The 21223-nt window shown below is 37.4% G+C and overlaps 1 long non-coding RNA gene across 2 annotated transcripts; it reads right to left on the bottom strand.

Moving 5' to 3' along the window:
* Positions 1-436: 436 nt before the first annotated feature.
* LOC120609412 (uncharacterized) lies at positions 437-19910 on the bottom strand. 2 transcript variants are annotated; one of them, XR_005654768.1, is made up of 3 exons: positions 19339-19910; positions 16204-16295; positions 437-1270 (listed from the first exon to the last, which is right to left on the bottom strand). It is a non-coding gene; the product is annotated as an uncharacterized LOC120609412 (long non-coding RNA). The 2 variants fall into 2 exon arrangements; XR_005654767.1 differs by lacking the exon at positions 19339-19910 and adding an exon at positions 17656-18635.
* Positions 19911-21223: the final 1313 nt, after the last annotated feature.

Raw genomic sequence — 21223 nt, 5'->3', positions numbered from 1 at the left:
GGACAACACTATTGTAGTGTCAAGAGTCACTGCATAAAGACAGTTAATCAAAAAAACAGAAGTTTAAATATAGCACTCAAAATTGTACATAGAGTTTTAAAGATACAGGCCCTGGAGATAAAATGTTTGGGTTCAAATACCGGCTCTGACAAAAAAAACCCTTGGCACAGCATTGATCTTTCTACACTCCAATTTTCTTACCTGTAAATTGCAAAATACACCCAGACCCAACTCACAGCATTGTTGTGAGGATTAAATAAGCAAATATATGTAATGTTATATATTTTGTGCTCCTAAGAGTGCCTAGCATTTGGTAAGCATTCAGTAATTATTATTTTTATTCTCTATCCTTCTGTAAGTTAGATTTTGTTTTGCCATATTCACATATTTTAAATAAACCATATGTATATATATATAAGATTGATATGTAATATTTTATATGTGATATGTATACACACATATCTCAGCTCCAGTTCATGGGATATAAATGCTTCCATTTTCTATCTTATTTTCCAAATTTTTACACTGACCATGTATTATGTTTATCATCAGATAAAATGAAGTTTTTATTTTTAAAGACAACATATTTTGAGATGAATAACATGCTACATCTGGATCATTTGCTTTTGCCGATTTAGTCTACAGGGGCCCATTTTTAAATCTTCATCATTAGTCAACTGGGGCTTTGTGACCTCTTTCCTGGACTATTACAAAATCCTTGTGGCTGGTCCCTCCTCTGTCCAGCTCTGCTCCAGTCTCTCAGTCTAGTCTCCACGGTGCTGCCAGAGTGATCCTTCCACTTACAATATGACACTTATAACACTCCCTAGCTTAAAACCTGTCAATCTTTTCCCATTTTTTACAAATTAAGTGCCCAGTCCAAGGCATGACCCACCAACATCTTTCCATTCTAATCTTGCCTGTGTCTTTCTAGTCTCCTACCACCCCCCTAAAGTATCTAAGTTTCTACCCATAGGCTACAAGGAGGAGCACTCTTCTTTACCTTTTCCATCTAGAGAAGCCCTATTTATTGTGTAAGACCCACATAACACCTGCCTTCTGCGAAGGTTTTCTAGTCTCCTAAAGCAGAGCTCAGAGTTCCCACTCCCACTGGCACCTCTGACTCAGAGCCTGTCCTACTGAACAACAATCATGTGTTTACATTCCCGACTCACCCTCAATTATGTGCTCCTTGAGGGTGTGGCATCTTTGCCTTCTTGTGTCCAGCTCAGACAGAAATTGAACTTAAACAGTGCTCAGTAAGTGGTTGCTGCAAAGATAGATTCAGGAATAAGTTATTTTAAAATAACTTTTATTGTCTTTCAAAACAATAAGGGTTCATGGTAGAAAAACTAGAAAGTTCAGATAAATCAAAAGCAGAACATGTAAGCACACGTAATCTCACTTCTCAGTAGCATTTAACACCTTGGTATACATCCATGCACTACTTTTGAGGTTTTCAAATTTTCTTGGTTCATGGCACATTTAGTGTTTCAGTAATTTCTTCTGGTTCTTCAAAACCAGAAAAAAATTATATAGTTAGGTCCAAACAACTTAATTGTAGTAGTTCACAGAGTGTCAAAAGGTGTTGTGTTTCTCTTAAAATGTTAAAATAACCTGTGGGATCCTGTGAGTTCATTGCAGTGCCCCAGGAAACCTTGGCACAAAGTTTGGGAACCACTGGTCTAAAATTTTTAAAATGATATTATAAAAGAAAATTTATTGTTATGCTATACAAACTCTTTTTGTTAACCTACTGTTCCTAGTTAATAATAAGTAAAAAACAACTTCCCCGGGTTGCTGTTTATCTAACATTCCTAAGATTTGATGAGTATCTACGATTTGATGAGTACCTTATGAAGAAGGTATGTCCTTATCTTTATGAAGAAACTGAGGCACTGAGAATTTAAGAAACTTGCCTGATAGTAAGTAAGTAAGTGGCAAAACCAGGTTATAAACCCAAGGAATGTTCTAGAATCCCTTACTCAACCACCTGACCTCACTACTGCCTTTTAACATTCACAGCATCAATTCACTGGGGGAGTCAAGACACAATGATGACTAGAATAACACTATTATAAAGATATATTATCATTTACTTTATCAAATCCCAAATGTTAGACATTTAAATTGTTTCTAATTTCTCACTGTTCTGGAGAACCCTGAAATGAACATCTTTGTAACTGAATCAATCCCTTCAGGCTTTCATGTTTATTTTCTTGGGGAAAATTTTCTAGAAGTAGAATTACTTTGTCAAAGAGTAAGATGTGCAAACTCCAAGGTTTTTGATATATATTATCAAGTTTTTATTCTACCAGATAAATCAGATAAATTTCTATTCCACTCTGTTTTTTCTCACCCTCACTGAGTATTTTCAGTATTTTTTTAAAAAAAATCATTACCAATAAATCGAGAGAAAAACTTGTAGCTTATTATGTTCATTTGTACTGCTTGATGTTTAATGAGGTTGAGCATTTTTATCTTAATAACTAGAATTTTTACTTTAGAAGAAAGAGGCAAAGGCTTAGAAGCAAGATGACAGCCGAGCGTGGTTGGGAAAGCCCTTTGCTGGGCTTCTCCAGGCTCCAGTCACATTCAACTCAAGATTCTGTCCCATGATGTTTTAGCAATGAGACGTCATACTCATTATAATGCACAATCTACATTTTCCAAGATAGGCATATTTCTGCATCCTAGTCTTCCTAGGGGCAGGAAAATATACCTTCTTTTTAGGAGTATTTCCATAACAAAGAATGTATTTATGGAATAGTAGTAGAATCGTAGACAAGGATTCAGGGGATCTTGAGAGCCTAGCCTAGGAGAATCATTAAATGTCTTTTACTTTCAACGTATCTACTAAAATGACCAGTGGTTCTCAAACTTTTCACAGAAATAATCCAAAAATATAATCTGGGATGCATTTGACCTAAAGAGACTCATTGCAGGTGTGCAATTTTTCTCTTCTTTAAAATTCTTTTCAAAACTGCCTTCTTTTTCATAAGATGTTGGTGCTTTTAACAAATAAAAACATTTTGTTTGTTCTCTTTGTTTGTTTTTTTCTCAAATTGTATTAGTGCTCTGAGAGATGTGCCACAATTTAATATGTAGGTTCCAGACCCCATGTACTCCACTTTGAGAAACAAGGAACTCTCTCTAAGATGCCTTCAACTTCAGTCTGTGTAAGATTCTAAAGAACAAGACGCGTTCCTCAGTTAACCATAAAATGTGAGGTCACTATTCTGGGGGTGGTTAATTTTCCCTTGGGGTCAGCATTCTTCCTTCCTTCCTATCAAGTTCCTTGATCCCTGATACAGAGATGACCCTTCTAGTAAGCCTGGATCAAATCTGGCCATCACTGAATAGGCTGACAGTTTAGGTACACAAGCTAAAATCACTAATGATGATGATGATGATGATGATATTCCCACCTTTACTCTGAAAGCGGCACCCAGCTTTCTCAAATAACTTCCTTCTTTCTACTCTAGATTTGTTTCATGATAGAAGTAATGTGATGGAGTAACAGAGAAATGCTGTTCTTAGCATAGAAAGATCTAGGCTGACATCTTAGGTCTTGGGTAAATGACAACTTTCCTGAAACTCAGTTTCTGCATTGGCAAAATAAGAATAATAATGGCTCTTATCTCGGCTATCTGACAGATGTGTGATGAGAAACTTATAAACAAACTTTGGGGCTAGGAGTAGGTATTATTATTTTTTATTATTTAATATCCATCCTTTATCCAGAAGGAAGAAAACAATTACTTATTATGACAATCCTTCAGTTTGGAACGTTGGTCGTTGGGAACTGTGTTCCAGCTCTGAGAAGGCCGAATCCTCAGCTGGATGCTGTTGTGGACCTGCCTGTACAAGTTCTCACCACACACAGGTGAAATTCTTTTGGAAACAATGATGGGCATTGTTGAGCTGGGTGGAGCAAGAGGGGGAATGTTGATAACTACCAACGAACCTTAGCCAGGCCCCCATGTGGCAAGAAAAGCTCTTTCTCCCGTTATTCCATTTTTCTGATTAAGAAGTAAAGCTAAGCTATAAGATTTAAAAGTCCTGAGGCATCTAAGCCTCAAAGCTTTCCAGGGGCAGGAGGAATGAAGGCTGGATCCTCTGCACTAGCTTCCACTTTCTTGCTGCCACCAGTCCTCCCCTCATCCTCCACTGAACAAGTCATACTAGGGAGGAGCAGGAGCCAAGCTTCTTCTGGCCACCAAATGATGAGGACCCTTGAGGCTAAATTAGACAAACTATTAACTAGCCGCTCAAATTGAGCAACTCCAGCGAGGAGACAAGCACAGACAAAGACCGCAAGCAAAACAAGGGCAAAAATCACAATAAAATGGAAAACACAGCCACCACAGCAATCAAGGGGAAAAGGAGTTTCAAGACCTAAATTAGAGTAAGCAGGAAATAAAGGGATCACATGTATGGGAACACTCACAGGGTAGCCTTCCCCAATCTGTAGCCATTTTTTCTGGCACTTTCTGTACCGAAGCTCTATTTTGGTGCAAGGGTAGATGAGTTTACAGGTGTAAAAGCTGGCCAGTGAGCAGCTGTCCTCAGTTGGGAAAAACAATGAGCAGATCCAGATGTTTGCTCAGATTTGCTGAGTTCACCCCTCTTGTTCTCCCAAATAATGGTATGTTTCAGAAAATGCTCTTGCTTTGACAACATGCAATGAATGCGGAAAAAAAAAAATATGAACTTTATGTCATGGGAGCATGTGTATTTCCTAAGGTATAACAAGTCTCAGATATTAATTTTATTTACCAAGAACTAGAGCCAAGAAATGTTAATTTAAGCACAAGTCACACATTTTTAAATTATTCTTCCCATACTGGTTTTTTACTATCTTTAGTTATGTGCATATGCCACATCAACTGGTCATCTGTTACTGGTTTTTTGTTTGTTTCTTTCTTTCTTCGGGGTGTTTTTGTTTATTTTGGTTTGTTTGTTTCTTTGTGTTTCCTTCTCCTAGACTCATTTAGAGAGCCATAAAGCAGCAGAAAAGAATAGTGATTAATAAATAGCACAGCTTCTGGAGTCAAATATGCAACTCTACTCCACAGGGCAGAATTTTCTGGGCCCAGTATAAAATAAAAGTGCAGGGCCCCTTGTGCAAAAATTATTAAAGATTTCAAGACAGTAACCCCAGAACATTAAACCAAATATGGAGCTCTTCTAAGCACAGGACACTGTATGACCGATGGCCCAGACCGCATGTCCAGGAAGCCAGCCCAGCTTGCTCCACGCTAACTGTGAAGTTTTGAAAAGTCACCCTCACAAACTTCAGTTTTCTTATCTTTAAATTAGAGATAATAATAATACTTATCTCACAGAGTTGTGGAATGACTAAATCAGATGATATTTGTAGATTGCTTAACACGGTACCTGGCATACAGCAAGTGTTTAAACATTATTAGCTACTGCTGTCACCAATTACCTGCTTATACCATGATGCTCTTAAGGACCTCAATTTAAACAACAATGAGATACCATCACACACCTGTTAGAATGGCCAAAATCCAGGATGCTGACAATACCAAATGCCGACAAAGCTGTGGAGCAACAGGAACTCTCATTCATTGCTGATGGCAACGCAGAGACAGCCACTTTGGAAGACAGTCTGGCAGTTTCTTATAAAAATCGAACATACTTTTACCATATAATCCAGCAGATCCAGCAATTACAACTCCTTACCCAAAGGAGTTGAAAACTAACATCTACACAAAAGATCTGGATGTGGACATTTATAGCAGCTTTATTCATAGTTGACAAAACTTGGAAGCAACCACAATGTCCTTCAATGGGTGAAAGGGTAAATAAACTGTGGTACATCCAGACAATGGCATATTTTTCAGCACTAAAAAGAAATGAGCTATCAAGACATGAAAAGACATGGAGGAACCATAAATGCGTATTACTAGGCGAAAGAAACAAATCTGAAAAAGCTACATACTGTGTGATTCCAAATGTATGACAGTCTGTAAAAGGGAAAACTATGGAGATAGTAAAAAGATCTGTGGTTGCCAATGGCTGGTGAGTGGATAGAGGGATGAACAGCTGGAGTACAGGATTTTTAGGGCAGTGAAAATATTCTGTATGATACCATAATGATGGATACATGTCATTAAACATTTGTCCAAACTCACAGCATGTGCAACACCAACAGTGAACTATAATAGCCATACATAAACTGTGGACTTTGAGTGGTTATGATGTTTCAATATAGGTTCATCCTTGGTAGCAAATGTACCACTCTGATGGGAGATGTTGATAATGCAGGAGGCTGTACATGTTGGGGGCAGGAAGTACACGGGAAATCTCTGTACCTTCCTCTCTCGATTTTGCTGTAAAACTGAAATTGCTCTAAAAAACGTAGTCTTTTTTTTAAAAAAAGAACCTCAATTACCAAATAAAATTGGGAAATGGGGCTCTAATTAGATAATAGAGGAAAATAACCTCTACACTCTTTTCTCTGCTTTTCTTTGAATTAACTGAACAAGTAACATAAATTACCCAAGTAGTTACTTCATTCCCATTCACTCTGGTGATGAGTAGATCTAGTCAGATAAAATTTAATATGAAGTTATAAAAATATATAGTAAATGTCAGATGTTCTGTTAAAATGAATCAGGCTAAGACTCACACAAAAGAGTTGAGGAGCTAGAATATCTGGAGATTGAAAAACTAATCTGAGGAACCAGTGCAAAGGAAGAGGTGCTAGTGACAATTTTAGAATGATCGTCATTTATTGCTACTTTCGACAGGCCTCAGAAATGAAATCCTATATAAAAATTCTGTCCCTTCAAAGACATGTTGAAGGTTAAAGAAGAATTTTTAATCAAAATTTTATATTGTGAACTATTCCAATGATATAGAAAAATAAAGAGTATAATGAAATAAGCACTAATAATATATCCCACCTCATGGCTTTATCAAATCTTAACATCTTTACATACTTGCTTCGAATTTTAAGACTTTTAGTGTAAAGTATAAAAAACAAAAACGGAAACCCCACAAAACAAATATATAGTTTAAGATAAGGTGAACACACTTGTAGCCATCATTCAGGTCAAGAAGCAAAACTCAGACACCTACCCCGGAAGCCTCCATGAGTCCCCTTCCATTCACAAGCCTTTCCCTTTCCCCAACGTAACCACTATGCTGACTTTTATAGATATCACCAAGGAAGATCTTTTTATTTTGGATCAAGACAAAGAGAGAAAAAGAAATTAATTCTGACCATGGAATACAAAAATAACACAACTAATAAACAGTATCATATGTAAGAACAAAATTTTTAAAAAAGAAATTTCTCTTGGGTAAAACAATACTTCCTTTACTCCCCCTCAGATGATTGAGAGTCTTGCTCTCTTTTCCCTTCTCTCATACATGGATTCAACATTTTCCAGATTGGACTCATTTTGGCATTTTGCAACCTATTCCACCTCTAACAGTGAAAACATACTGCCTCTGTTTCTGTAATTATTTAGCAAAAGCCACAAACACTGGGCAATGTTCAAAGTTGGGAAGAATAATTATCAAGTCCACCAGGGTCCTGTTTCTAATATCGGTAACTATACTTTCAATATCAAAGTTATTATATATCATGTTTTTGCTTTTATTTTTATTTGTTAAAGATTCTACTTTGAATAAACTCACCTAGTGCCTGTGTAAAATTTCCTCTTATTCCCACATATGATGGATCCACAGCTAGAACCTAGGTAAGACCAATGCATTCAATTTACTAAATCCAGTCTCTTGGATTTGTAAGAAACCTTAGATTTTCTTAACCTCTCCTGACTTGGTCCTAATACCTGCAATAGACACATAATATCTTATTTAAATTAAAGGGGATGGTTTATATATATTAGACAAGACTAGGTGCAAGTAAAAGAAAAACACTCAAAATAGTTTAGGCAAATACGAAAATTTACAGGCTAATGTAAATAAAGTGCAAACACAAAGGACCGAAATGATTATAATACTTTCATAATTATTTTTATCTTATAGCGCTACCTCCACATTGGTATTCATAGCCCCAGACGGCTTTCAGAATCCGCAACTGGAGTCATAACTGCCCACTCTGGGCTCACATCTTTGAATCTCAGCCTTCCAAAGAAGAAAAAAGCTTTCTCTCCACTCCCGACGAAAATAAATTCCGAGTGTAAACATTTGTCAAAATCCTGCAAATGTATAATTTCAAATGTGCATTTCATTTTATATTTTTATGCCAAAACGAAACCCCACTGTAAACATATATTGAACCTCACTTAATGAATGCATTCTAAAGTACTTATAGAGACATGTACAATATCTGTAATCTACTTTGAAATACACCAAAAATCATCTAAATTAATAGCTGGATAGAGGGATGGATAGATGGATATATGATAAATCAAATGTAGTAAAATATGAATAGTTAACAGTATAGTTTAGGTCATGAGTATTCGCTGTAAAATTCTTTCGACTTTGTTGTATGTTTGAAAATTTTCATAATATGTTGCGAATAAAGGGAGTCAAACCTGAAGAAAGACTCTAGTTAGACCAGCTTGGGTTCCCTCCCAGCCTTGACTCAAAGTAAGCTGTGAGACACTGACTGTTCAGTTTAGGTTAATTGCCTATTATTAAACCATCCACTGTGTCCAGCAAAGCACTGTCACACAGCTCCAGGACACATGATAAAGCAGGGAGCGGAAAGTTGAGAACTGCAAACAAATGTCGTTCCCCACAAAGAAAGGGGTGTGCCACAGACATGGCATCTAGATCACATCACAAGGCAAGGACCCACCCCAATATGACCCCCAGACAGTCTTCAGAACAACAGGGCAGATGATAGGTTATAACTGTGTCCTTGCACTATGACTGTATGTCTCCTTGCCATTCGCAAACTAAAACTAACAATAGAAGATCTGACTTTTCTTAGCTAGTGACTTTAAAATACATGCCACCAGGAGTAGCAAAAATGAACAAGAAATGCCAAAGAGTGTAAATGACTGGTATTTCAGAGTAAAGATATACTTGTTCAAGGAAAGGCTAGCTTTCAACCATTTGCTAGACATTGGCTTAAGAGTGCATCAGTTTATTTATTCAGCATTTGGCTCCTGTAAAACCCAGATCTACATTTTAAAAAGCAGCTATGAGATTGTTTGTTTTGCTTGTTCATTTGTTGCTTTCTGTTTTATATTCCACATATATATTGTCCCGGACAATAGAAAGGTGGTGACCAGAGGGGAAGGAGAGTTGGCAGGAGGATGAAGAAAGTAAAGGGGGTCAAGTATATGGTGATGGAAAGAGACTAGATTTTGGGTGGTGAGCACACAATGCAATATACAGAGGATGGATTATAGAATTGCACATCTGAAACTTATATAATGTTATTAACTGACGCTACCCCAATAAATTTAGCTTCAAAAACATCTAAACAAGGGTTCTCAAACTGGATGTTGGTTTGGTTAGGTGTAAAGAAGAGGGGTTAGCCTTTTCTTTCCAGCCAATCAAGGACTTAAGGGGTTGTTCTTTAAGATACGACTATGCATTGATATATATTTTTGTGCTAAATTATTAAAAGGCCCAAATTTCTTTTTCTCTGACCTTCTCTCTCTTGCTATCCAACTTTTGGAGATTGAATTTTATCAGGAATTTTAATAGTCAGCATTAGGAGGTAATACACTCTTGCCTAGGAAATTCAAAACACATTTGCATAGTTCTTAATTGACAGGAACATGAGGTCAGGTTTGCTAAATGAAGCTGTGTGTCCTCAAGTTGGCTGGGAATGGACATATGTAAGCCAGGGCCATCTCTGCATTTTTGTCTTTTTCATTTGATTTAGGATCATCCCCAACACTCCTCGGCTCTTCCTTTCACTACTACCTCCCACACATTAAACCCAGTAAGTTGGGCTGCTTGTGTTAGTCCAGACCAAAGCAGGGGAAGACCAGTTCCAGAAACAGCCAGCCTTCTACCCAGGCTGGTGCCAAAGCCCAGAATTTTACAAAATGACCAGTAACTAGGGAGTCAGCTACACTGAGTTGTTTGAGTGGATCTTCTCCCCACCTCAGATTTTATAGCCATTAATTTGTGCAAAATCTACAGCAGTAGTTCTCATATTTTATTATGATTTTTAAAATCCCTGGGAACTCTATATCTGAAACAGTTGCTAGTTTGCTCCTGCCTACTCCTCCAAAGTTATAAATGTAAATTTAGGTAGCAATAATGATAACAGCATCAGCTAGCACTTAAAAGAACTTATACAGCAGGCACCATGCTACTCCCTTTATGTCAGTGCTCATTTAATCTCTCCAACAACCCAGTGATATGGTTTCTATTAATATTTCCATTCTACAGATGAAAAATTTGAGGCATACAGAAGTTAAGTAACTTACCCAAAATCACATGGCTATGAAGTGGCAGAACTATGATTCAAACCCAGAGACAGGCTTTTAACTATTATGCTGTGAAATTAAATCGAAGAATTTGAAAAGGTAAGTGTCTTGCCCAAGATCGCACAGGAACAGGGACTAGAAATCTAAATCCGTTACTCAAAAGCTGGGTCCTTTTCTGGCAAGGCACAAATAGAATGGTGGGACTTTTGAATAATTTCTCATAAAGAAGGGATAGAGGAAAGAGTCACACTAGAATGTAGTGACTTGGATTTTCCAATTCCATACTGACAGAATTTGGCTAAAGGTCACAAACCGTGTCTATATAAATGTGAACTGTTGATTTGGCCAAATCTGTTCATCCTCAATTTACAAAGGTATCTGTGAGGTAGGGACTTGAGGTCCTGGGTCTCTGGTACCTAGGACTACAGTAAATGGAAGATGCTGGATCTCTTTGGCCCATTCCAATTGTTTATACAGAAATGATATAATGAACTCCATATATCCATCATCCAACCTGAACAGTTATCACTATTTAGCCATTCTTGCTTCATGGATCTTTTTAAAAGTAGAAATTGTAGGACCCTGCCCCAGGTGGGGTTCTGGAATCTGTCTTTTTTCAAAGCTCTCCCAGTTATTCGGAGGAACTGCCAACTCTTGGTTTTACGCTGGCCTGAAGGAGATAAGAAGGCTTCCCTGATGCAGGTGGCATGGTGCTCTGTGACTTACAGAAGAGCCTCGAACATCCAGAAGTTTTTATGTAGGGGCCCAAGCAGGAAAGAATTCATGTGAGCTGATTTGAATGAATAGGCTGTGATAACAGGATGGAGGAGAGGGCGGGTTTAAGGAAAAGTTAAGGAGGCTGAGGCTCCCAGAGAGTAGCAATGATTACCAGCCAGGGGGTGGAGGGCTAGGGGAGGAAATAGAGTTTTTAGAGCATAGTGAGAGCTGGAACCCTAGGTCCAGGACCTGTAATTTAGAGTAATTGAGCACAGCTATTTCTAGAGACATGTTACAGAAGCACAAGGATTGGAAGATATATACTGACCGCACTCTCCTCTCACACTCTTACCTGGGCTTCTCATTGACCAAACTCAACTGGAAGCTAACTGACAAGCCAGGAGATGCATTGCAGGGGCCAGCCTCCTGGGGCCAAGAGCAGGGCAGAGAAAGGCAGAGAATACAATCAGAGAGTAGAACAAAGCAGAAAATGGGAGCAGAGAATAATCAGCCAGGAGAGCAAGGTGATTCTTCCAAATTCCGACATAAGAGGAAGCTGTGGACTCTCCCCTGAATCAGTCTGCCTTTCAGACCTAGAAGAAGCCAAGTCTAAGTGCAAAAGGATTGTCTGATCCTTGGTAATATCAGCCACAAAGCCTTATCATGGGTGGCACTGAGTGGGCTTGGGTGTAACAGCCTGGCCCCAGATTCATATGCCCCTTCCCTCAAAGTCATGCTGTAGAGAGGTGGGAAGGGACAGTGTGGGGAGCAAAAGTTTAAGGACTATAATCATTGCCTATTTCAGTTGTCAAACTGAAAAAACCTGGCTTAAATTTTTTGTAAGTTAACACTATTTACTGGTCAAAGGAACATTAGTTTTCATTGAAATGCAGTTAGAAGTGATTACTTTCTGGTTACCATTTATAGTCAATTTATCAACTAAAAGAAAAATGTAGGAGTTCTTATTACAGAATTTTTATGAAGCCCATTTTCCCCTTGAAATCTTGAACTCTATTATTTGCAAGTTATTTAAAAGCTAGCATTTCAGTTTTCAAAGCTACAATCACATTTATTTTCTAGTTAAAGAGCAGAAGAACAACAACTCCCCAGGTCCAAGTTAATCTTTTCAACTCCTTCTCCCCAAGGGACATATACATATGCAAGCTTGCACTTCTAGACTCAGGAAACATGTCAAGGAATGTAGCTCCATAGATTCAGGCAACAGTAATAAGACCCGAGCATCCAAACACAGGCAGAAGAGCCCAGGAAGTAAGGTGAAATTCTGAGCAATCTCCTTTGAAAGGGTCACTGACCAGCTGAAACATGTCCAAAGGACGGGGTGACCAGAATGTCAATGGACTTTGAGGAGATGATTGTTGTCTTCAAGTTTCTGAAGGAATGAAATGGCTAATTATATGGTTTCAATGGGCAGAACTAGAGCCGGCCATTATAGGAAAATTACTTTTGTCTCATAAGAAAGAAGTTGATAATTGTCTGATTGATTCACTGCTCCATTGACAAGCCTAAAGCTTGACATATAAAAGGCACCCGGTAATATTTGTTAAGTGAATTGTAATCTCTGGTACTGGTCAGTGCCCCTGTCAATCTAGAGAGCTATCTGTCACTGATTAAAGCCTGGATGAGCACTCGTAGGGAACAATGTAGAGGGTATCCTTGTATCAGATAGAACTCAGTTTCTAAAACTGATCAATTTTAAAGATAATGCTGTTGAGCTAGACTAGGACTTGGTTGGAGGCAGAGGGTTAAGAAAGTTATTAAGGCAAGTCCATCCTCATTCTTAGGGACGATTAGAAGGTAAATCATATAAATTTTTCCAATGTGGGGGATAAAAGTGGCCTCTGAGAACAGAGAAATAAAAATCCAATGTGACTCAAATATAAGAAAATATATAATCCAATTTAAAAATGGACCAAAGACCTTAATAGACAGCTCACCAAAGAAAATCTATGGATAGCAAATAAGCATATGAAAAACTGTTCCACATCATATATCATCAAGGAAATGCAAATTAAAACAACAATGAGATATCATTTCACATCTATTAGAGTGACCAAAATCTAGGACACTGACAACACCAAATGCTGACAAAGATGTGGAACAACAAGAGTTTTCATTTGTTGCTGGTGACAATGCAGAGTGGTACAGACACTTTGAAAGAGAATTTCATGATTTCCTAGGAAACTAAATATATTCTTACCAAACAATCCAGCAGATTCAGCAATTGTGCCCTTGGTATGTACCCAAAGGGGTTGGAAACTTATGTCCACATAAAACCTGCACATGGATGTTTATAGCAGCTTTATTTATAGTTGCCAAAACTCAGAAGCAACCAAGGTGTCCTTCAATAGGTGAAAGGGTAAATAAACTCTGGTACATCCAGAAAATGAAATATTATTTACCACTAAAAAGAAATGAGCTATCAAAACAAGAAAAGACATGGAGGAACCTTAAATGCATATTACTAAGTGACAGAAGCCAGTCTGAAAAGACTACATACTAAATGGTTCCAACTACATGACATTCTGTAAAAGGTAAACTATGTGACAGTAAAAAGATCAGTGGTTGCTAGGGCTTGGGTGGTTGGGGGAGGGATGAATAGGTACTGCACAGAAGATTTTTAGGGCAGTGAAAACACTCTATGATACCATAATGGTGGATATGTGTCATTATATATTTTTCCAAATCCACAGAATATGTGACACCAAAGTGAATTGTAATGTAAACTATGGACTTTAGGGGATCGTGATGCATCAGCGTAGGCTCATCAGTTATAATAAATGTCCCCCTCTGGTAGTGGTGGGGGGTGGGGGTAGAGGAAGCCATGCATATGGATACAGGAGGTACGCGGGAAATCTCTCTACCTTCCCCTCAATTTGTAAACTTAAAACTGCTCTAAAAAATAAGTCTTACTTAAAAAAAAAAATACAATATTCTCATTCAGGGGCTCCCTGAGAAGGCAACTGAAAGTTTTCATTTGGTAGGAAAGAAGAAATCAGGAGTTGAATCCACTATAGCCTGTCCTTGGAGTCAGATTTCATGAGGTAAGGAAAAGGTGATTTTGTAAGGGGAGGTACAGGGAAGCCAAGAGGATTATTTAGAACTTGATCTTTAAGCACTCAAAACAAAATCAATACTTCAACCCCCTAAGGGTAACACATAAGAAAATGAATCCATCATTTCAACAACAGCAATCATTGTGTATGCCTGTGATTATTTCCCTCCACCCCATCTACCAAGTGAACACCTTTAAATATCCTCCTAATTTTGTACACAGATAATTAAAGAATGCAGTTTGATTGCTCATCTCATCTGTTCTATAGTTGTGAGTCAATGCATGGAATTTACACTCTGGCTGTGGTTCATCTCTCAGCATAAAATTTAGCAGGGAAATTTTCCTTTTCTCTTTCTACTTGGGGTCCTAGCTCTTTAAATTCTATCCTTATTGGCAGGCTGTTGTCATGGAGAAAAATAACTTTAAGTAGCTCTTTGAAAGCTTTGAGTTGCTGTTCCCTGCTATTTAAAGATCCCTCGATAAAGCAAAAAGTACACTCTACTTCCATATAAGGCTCTTCCACTCCAAGACAAGAGTGTCACCAGGGCTCGGTTCCGTGTGCTCATAGCAGAATAAGACATGTCTCGAGAATCTGAGGGTCACATTTACTAGCATGTCTACTCAGCTTGGGAAGGTAAAAGACAATAAGAAATCAGAACTCCGCTATCTGAAACCTTTGGCCAACCAGGCTTCCGAGTCATTATAAGCTGAAGTAAATGAGACAAGCCAAATCCTATAATCCCTACCTATTTGCCTCCCACATGGAGGATTTGCTCTATGTGGCCTTTGAACTAATCCATTTCCTTGCCACCTCCTAGTCAAATATTCAGTATCAAAACTTTCTTAATTTCAGTTCACAAACATTTACCAGACACTTAGAATATGTCTAGCTCCTGATCGGACACTGCAGAGGATACTGAAGTAAGAACAAAGTCTTAATAGAGTAAGATTTGAGAAATAAGACAACACAGATGAAACAGATGAAACATCGAACACAGATCGAACACCCAGTGATACAGAATATTAGTGAGTCCTAACTTTGGGGCAGAATCAGCAGATGCATGACTGCCATAAGTGCATGACTGAGCTCTGTAAGACCTCTGAAAAGAACAGAGGTTTCTCTCTGATCTTCAGTTTTCTCATCTCTAAAATGGCCTCTGAAGTACTTCTTTCTCTGACACTCTATGATTTTATTTAAAGTACCAGTATGTATGGTTTTGTTAATAATCAACATAAAAAGTCAAAGAGGGCTTCATGGTCAATGTGGGATTTAGAGGAGCAAAACAAATTCCAACGAGTGTACGACGGCTCTTGCCATGAACTTTAGAATCAGACATCCTTGAATTTGAATCTCAATTCTGTAGCATACTGGATGGATGACTTTAGCCATGTAATTTAACACCTCTGCGCTGACCAGCAGCTCCATTTCTTATCTTAAAAAAGGAGATAATAATAGTACCTACTTCTTAGAGGGGTTAGTAGATTCTAAGAGACAATGTATATAAAGCTCATGGTAACCACTCAATGGTTATTGTGAGCATTATTCTCCTTGTTATTTGTGAAGAGAAAAGAGTAAGGAGCAAAAGATCTTGAGCAAATGCAGGAGAGAGATAAGTTTGGATAGCACAGGTAGGGTCAGATTCTCCAGTTTGTTGTGCAAACTTCTTGGCTAAAGAAGACCTCTTCACTCCCTCCAAACAGATGCTTCCTCACTTCCTTGTAACCACACACTATTAAAATGGATTCCCCAACATCAGCTATTTAAGCAAGAGCTTTCTCTCATCCTGCACAGAAATAATCTAGATGGCGCCCCCTTATACAGTTGATCTGGTTATGCCACGGTGGACCATACGCAGTACAACCTACTTCAGCTGAGCAAGAATGCACAAGTCTCTGTAAACACAGCTCTAAAGGAAGTGAGGCTATAACTGGCATGGAGATGATTCAGCCTCCCAATAGGGTCAGAAATGCTGGGTGAGAGCCAGATGACCACTTCGAAGAGGAATCTGTACTCACCATTGTGTCCATTGCAGGTCAGATCTATCCCTGTCTTGAAAGTGAACTCATTTTTCAGTGAACGAGTGGGCAAATCTAGTTATCCTCAGGTTCTGGGGAGGAGTATGTGGAAAAAAGTATTAGAGAAGTAGTCAGGAATGTTTAAGGGGTTGGGGACCTAGAATGTTTCATATTCATTTCCACGCACCCAAGTATTTTAAAAAGAATCTTATTTTTGGTTTCGACTTATTTATATCTGAGACTAAGTGAATCATTTAAATAGTTTGTCTTCTTGGTTATCAAAGAAAACATTTTGCCACTGGTAAAAGAGGATTTTCTACTTTTTTAAATGAAACATTCTGCCTCATCGAATAAATATTAGGTTTTAAAGAAATGACTTTAGAGATTGGACTTGAGTTTGAGAGATTGTGTTATCTTTGCATCACTTATTTATTCATTCTGCTATTTACCGAGTGTCTAATATATACGAAGAACTTTGCTAGGCACTGGGGCAATGACTAAAATCATGGGTTCCTGGCTTGCCTTTCAGGATTTTCTTTCTGTAGTTTTGAAGTAGGGACCAGGAATGTGAATTTTAGCAAAGCTCTAGTTTATTCTGAATTATTAGACTATGATTTTAGAAGTAGTAGTTTCAAAGATGCAAAGAAGAATAAGACAATATATCTGCCTCAAGGACTTTATAGTAATCTCTCTCATACCCTCGAAGTAGCCAAATACATTTTTCTGCTTCCAACTTCATTTCCTCCTCTCTCCTCACCACCTATTCAGCCATTGTTTGTATACTCTGTACAAGGCACAGAGCTGGCACTGTAGATAGAAAGGTAAAAAAAGAGAGACCTCTGCCCTTTAAAAGCATGTATTTATAAAGCTCAAAATCATTAAAATTTGCATGGCAAAGTGAGCATAAGCTACCCTCTGACAAATACATGTATCTTATAAAAAGGACCCATGTAGAGAAAGTTCTTTATCCCAATTCAACAGTGTCTTAAATAAGCATATAAGATTAATTTCAAGAAGTTCATTTGATGGGGAGAAAGGGAAGAGGAGACAAAGGAAAACATGTAGATTTTACATATTTATTTAACCGCTACTCTATATCGAGCACTGGGCTAAGTTCTCAGGAGTATCAAAATTAAAAGGAGATGTTTTCAAGGATTTTAATATTCAGATTGTGTTGTTTAGGATCATTTTGGCTCCTAGGAACAGAATAATAAAGTAATAATGGTATAAATAATAAAGGCATTGAATTAAATGATATAACAAGAAGCTGAAAGGTAAGCATCACAGACCTGGTTTATCAACTCTACTCTGTCAAGAGCACAAAGTTGGCATCTCCAAGAGCCTCTTGGGTTTCCCATTTTTTTCACAGATCCAGACATTACATTCTTTGTAACCTTATCCAAAGGAAGGGCAAGAAAAAAGCCAAGGCCATGAGAAAGCCTCCACATATACCTTTTCCCTTTGTCCTGGAAAACATATCTTTCTCAGAAGATACCAGTACATTTCTCCGAAGATACCATTATATCTCACAGGCTAGATAGAACTGGGCCACATATCTCATCCCTAGCTGCAAGTGAGGCTGAGAAAAAGAGGGATTGTTGGGTAAGCCAGGCAACACTCTTTTTCAGTGGAGATGAAATGATTATAAAAACCTAAGAATATACTATTTAACCAATGGCTCAAATATGTGAGTACTTCTGAAATAAAGAAAAGAAAGGAATACACATAGCATGCAGGAGAATTTAAAGAGAGACAGAGAGAGAAAGAAACACTCATTAGAAGATGAAAGATGAGGTGGACTTAAATTATGGAGAATAAAGGGGGAGGGTCTCTCAGGTAAAAAAAGAGATCAAGAAAGGAAGAAATGGCATTAAATACTCTGTAATGACTAGAAAATGTGCAATATTATCAGCGACAAGGTTATTGTCTTATCAATATTTATATCAGCATTAGGATAATTTTTTATTTTGCATGCTAGATAATTTTAACTTTAAATTAACAATATCTTTTTTTAAAATGTGTGCACGTGTGTGTGTGTGTAAGATATTTCTCAAAAAGTGCTCCAGCTATCTAGAAAAAAATGGTGCAAGTTAGCCAGTTACATTACAGAAGTTTTCATTCTGTAATGTGGAATGGAAAGAGGTATATTCCTTTCATTCGATGCCTCTCTCAATGAAGTTTTACAAATATCTATGAGAAGTATACTGAGAAGGGATGTTAGTGCTAGATATCAACCATTAGTGATATTCCTGGCTTCAAAGGCAGCAAAATGCTGAGTTATGAGAACATTGACAGAATCTATGCAAGTGGAAAACAACCAAAGTAGGGGATATAACATGTCTCTGAAATCCACTAGTTAGATGGAGAATAGCAAAGCCTTCGGTAAAGTAATATTTGATCTAATGTAGTATCTCTTTTCTAACTCCAGTTATTCTATATCTCATCCTCATATTTCTTTCCTTCATCTGTCTTATTAAAGCTCAAAGTTATTTTATTGATGTGTTTGTTTACCTGGTTTTTGTTATCTTTCCTCCTGCGAGAAATCCTCCCTGCAGACAGACATATTTTTGTTTACCATTTTGTCCCCAGTGCCAGTTACGGGGCCTGTGGGCTCTCAATGTATATTAAATAAATGCATGAGTGAATAAATGGTCTTATCTGTTAACTAATTTTCCAGACAGTTACTTGAAATCTACAAAGCTGTCCAGCACTAGCTGTCCTCTGTCAGACCCATGTTGTGTATCACAATGGGAATGATATTGGGTGTAGAGCATGTTCAGCAAACAAAGTACATCAAACCAAACATCACCAGGTAATCAATGAAAGAAGAAACATTACTCCAGTACCTACCAAACTAAGCCCGTGGTTTGGCTCACATTAAGGAAAGCTGATTCATTATCAGCTGTCACCCCCTAGTGGTAACGATTATACTTATCAAGGCTCTACATTTCAGGTTAGTTTCAAAAGAAAGGAAAGAAGTCGGAGGCTTTTGCAGAAAAGTACTTCTGCTACCAAATTTGAATTATCTGTAACACACACACACACACACACACACACACACACACACACACACACACACATGCACACACACTATCAGTTGTACCTTCCCTCAATGACCTGGCTTTGTTAACTTACTGAAAAATGTGGCTAGAGATGAAAATAACTTGCTTAAAATTCCCTTTGAACCTTGTCCACTTCTGTCATTCACTTGCTCTTGGAACCTTCTCCTAAAAAAGATGTAAAAATAGTGATTTATTCTCAAAGCGTCTTAGAGAAGAATATTGATTTCCTATTTAAAATTTGACATGACATAAATAGATCTTCTAGAAAGCAAGGAAACCATGACAAAGTTACATTAAAGCTTGATATAGATCAGCTTTTAAAATGAATTTCAGCAAACTACATATTTAAAATATATATTAAATTCAGCCAAACCGTTACTTATAATCATTAGTTTCAAAACAGTCAGTTATTTAACTGAATTCAACATCTCCCAGCCTCCACCTAATCCTAGCCCCCAAAACACCCACAGAAACCTATATTTGTATCTATGAGTATAGATTGAGGAAAGCTTTTAAAAATAAAGCATCCAAAATGATCTTGAATTCTGAAAACATTATGAGAGCAGAGAACACTTTTTTTTTCATACATATATTTCTGTTTGGTATTTGACTCTCCCTTTTAGCTAAAGAGCATTTATAGTGAGTTTATAAGAGAGTTTAAAGTGAAAAGATCATCTGCTTACAGAACTTGTTTGAAATGCTTGGGATGTGTGTGTGTGTATCTATGTGTGTGTACTAGCAACATTTTTTTTTTTTTTTGAGCATTAGTTATGTACCATGCATTGAACTTGGCATGGAACCCTCCTAACCAACCTATAAAATAGACACTATTTTTATCACCACTTTAAGGATCAGCCTACTCAGATATATTAATTCCTGACACAAAGTTACCAACTGTGGAGACTAGATCTTACTGGATTCCAGTTAGCTGTCCTTTTAGCAATGACTTTTTCAGTTAATTTGTCCTACTCAACAAGCAAGAACCTAGTAAGCGCAATGAAATTGGTCATTGAGGGTGCTAGGCAGGATTCAAATGCTTCAGGAAATATTTATCTCCTACTGACTAAAACTGATTGATGAAAATCGTTCCCTCTTAAAAAGTAAAAACCTAATTAATGACTAAAGTCTTATAGGGCATCAATATTATTCTTAACATTACATTTTTATATGCTATTATTGATAACCTGAACACATTCTAGAATTTAATTTAACCAAATTTCAATTATTACTTATTTTGTTGCACTTGTTTTTATTTTCTCTAAATAAAAAGTATAGTGCCCTATGCCACCTTTTCGATCACAAAAGAAGATAATTTAATTAAGGATTTTAGTTACTTTAGTACTAGTTAACCAAGATTTTATTCTACTAAATTTGTTTGACTATTGGAACTTCCCCATCTGTCTAGAAGAAAATTCCTATGGTTTGAAAAATTGGCTGTTTGCCTTGTGGGGTTACAAGTAACATGCTGATTGTAGTGTCTTCTCTAATACACCAGATGGCGGTGGCTCCTTTTTATGTAAATAAGGGAACTTCACAAAGATGTTCAGACTAGTGCATCAGTTCGGCGATAAAGAAAGGAATGTTAGTCTTAAAATACTACAGTAGAGAAAATCAAACACCAAACAAGTAATAATTTTCATAAGCCTCAAGTATAAAATCCCACCTTCCAAGCATCAAAGAAAGAGAAGCACAAAATGCCGTAGAACTATTAGAATGGGTAGCTTGTACCAATACCAAAAAATCATTCTGATACAACTCATCTTTTGTTAAATACTTCAGAAACGGTATCATGTCTGAGCATACCATTCATGCATTTGGCTTATGGGAAGCAAGACAGAATAGACTGAGTTAATGCATGTTGAAAGAAATGAATTTCTTTGTTTTCTTACAATGGAAGGATTCAAGCATTGCCAGGAGTCTGGATAAAAATGTGGTTTGTAAAGATCCATGGTAAAAAT

The sequence above is a fragment of the Pteropus medius genome, unplaced genomic scaffold (genome assembly GCF_902729225.1).
Source record: "Pteropus medius unplaced genomic scaffold, Ma_sr-lr_union100, whole genome shotgun sequence".
Classification (NCBI taxonomy): Eukaryota; Metazoa; Chordata; class Mammalia; order Chiroptera; family Pteropodidae; genus Pteropus; species Pteropus medius.
Note: the sequence above shows the minus strand (reverse complement) of the source record. Positions and strands in the feature narration are given on the sequence as shown.